Source organism: Quercus suber, unplaced genomic scaffold, assembly GCF_002906115.3.
Source record: "Quercus suber isolate HL8 unplaced genomic scaffold, Cork oak 2.0 scaffold_263, whole genome shotgun sequence".
NCBI lineage: Eukaryota > Viridiplantae > Streptophyta > Magnoliopsida > Fagales > Fagaceae > Quercus > Quercus suber.
The window spans coordinates 200,150-202,261 of record NW_027069719.1 but is presented as its reverse complement, the minus strand read 5'-3'; the positions used below and the strand labels follow the sequence as shown (position 1 = coordinate 202,261).

At 29.9% G+C, this 2,112-nt stretch overlaps 1 non-coding gene across 1 annotated transcript; it reads left to right on the top strand.

Annotated features, from left to right (window-relative positions):
• The first annotated feature begins 1,210 nt into the window (after positions 1 to 1,210).
• TRNAG-UCC (transfer RNA glycine (anticodon UCC)) lies at positions 1,211 to 1,282 on the top strand. The gene has a single exon. It is a non-coding gene; the product is annotated as a tRNA-Gly (tRNA).
• Positions 1,283 to 2,112: the final 830 nt, after the last annotated feature.

Sequence of the window (2,112 nt, the reverse complement as noted above, 5' to 3'; positions counted from 1 at the left end):
GTTTATGTAAATTTAAAAGATCTATAGATTTTAATAAATAATAAACTAGATAATCTCTAATAGACAGGTACATCCTTCTGAAACTCGTGTAGATATAAATTATATGCGTTTGCTCTGTTTCTTATACACGATGATAACATAAGTCAATCAAATAGCTGTAAAATTTTTGGACATGTCTAGATAACAATCTTATTCTATCACCCATGTTTAGCATTCAATCATTCACACTTTCAGAAGTGGCGGGATTAGTTCAGTGCCCAAGGGAACAGAGGCAGGTGATAAGACATAAAACAAAGAAATGAAAGAAATCTGAATTTGCAATTCAAAAAAATACCATGACCCATCAAAACCTAAAAGCACAAAACCCAACTAACTTTCCCAAAGAGACAATACCTATATTGAAATATAAATCATATTAATTATATTTAAAAGCCAAAAAGAAAAAAGAAAAAAAGAAAACCCAGATGGAATATTCTTGAATTGGAGACCAAAAACATGAAAACAAAACACGGGGTTCAGTATCTCTTTCAAGAGCCTATAATACTTGAATGAAAATTAAAAAATTCTATATCACTATAATTAAAAACAGAGTTTTATAATAAATAAATAAATAAATAAAACAGAAACAGAGCATGGTAATTACAAGTATACATGTTTAGTCATTCCCTCAAACACCTATCACGCATGCCCACTAAAACATCGCAGCATAAATAACACAAAGTAATACAAAGAATTTGGTCTAAAAGAAACACAAATTTAATGGAAGATATTTGACAAAACACCAAAAAACAAAAAACAAAAAATGAAAGAAAGAAAGAAACTTACCGATTAAGAGAGCAGGAATTCAACGAAATTAGGGTTAGGGTTTGGGCAGAGAATCAATACTCTGTACGGTACGTGACAATCACAGTGGTCTTTTGCGTGATGAGAGCAGTGTAGTCCTGACAATGCCATACTATAACTTTAGCATGGAGAAGATTGCCATTAAAACCAAGGTTGGAGTAATCGAAATTCAATCATGAAAAGTTACATAATTGACTTGTCATCAAATAGATTCGATACTAGAGCATCAAAATAAGAATGGGGTTTGGGCTACAAATTTATCATTGAAAAGAAAATTAAAAATAATTAATTAATTAATTAATTAATTAATTTATAGAAAATTTTATCATAATAAATTGATTTTTATAAGATCAACATAGCAACATGGGCGTTTGTAGTCCAACGGTTAGGATAATTGCCTTCCAAGCAATAGACCCGGGTTCGACTCCCGGCAAACGCATATGCAATTTTTTGAGATTTTTTCCTCATTATGAAATTCTTGGATTTTAAGGTGATTTATGTCTTTGTTTTTGCTCTTCCATTGATTTGTAGTGACATAATTTTGCTAAATCGATCTTTGGATTCTCTAATCCTAGGACACTCTTGTTCAGTAGTTGTATGCATGATCATGATGTCAAACGGCTCAAAGTAAAAACTTAAGGTTTATTAGATTTTTTTTTTAAGAAAAAGATGAGAAGTTTTATTTATTTTTTAAGAGACAATGCAATGAAGGAGAGATATTGATATATTTTCAAACTTTTTTTTTAAAAGAGTTTCATGTCTGCTTCTAATGATAGCTCTTTATTATCAGACCAAGACACCAATTAGTTTTTGGTATATGCTAGGATTGAACTTCTGATCTCTTATACAACCATCAGAAACTTTAGCAATTGAGCTAATTGGAACTCACCATCAAACTCTGATTTTGATCTTAAGAGGAAGAAATATCATTTGGTTTGTGGTTGTGTGATATATTGGGTGTCTTTATTGACAGTCTAAAAAAAAACTTACAAAAATTGAAGACTCAAGTCATTTTGGTGAAATTAATTGTCAATAATAATTTGTCATACTAATAAATTTATTTTCTAAGTGTCTATATTGACAGTCTAAAAAAAGACTTACAAAAATTGAAGACTCAAGTCATTTTGGTGAAATTAATTGTCAATAATAATCTGTCATACTAATAAATTTATTTTCTAAAACAATTAGAGTTTTTATTGAGCCATAATTTTGGGGGCTTTGTTATGGGTAGGAGACTAGATCTAGAATTGTCTCTCTTTGTTAAGAGCC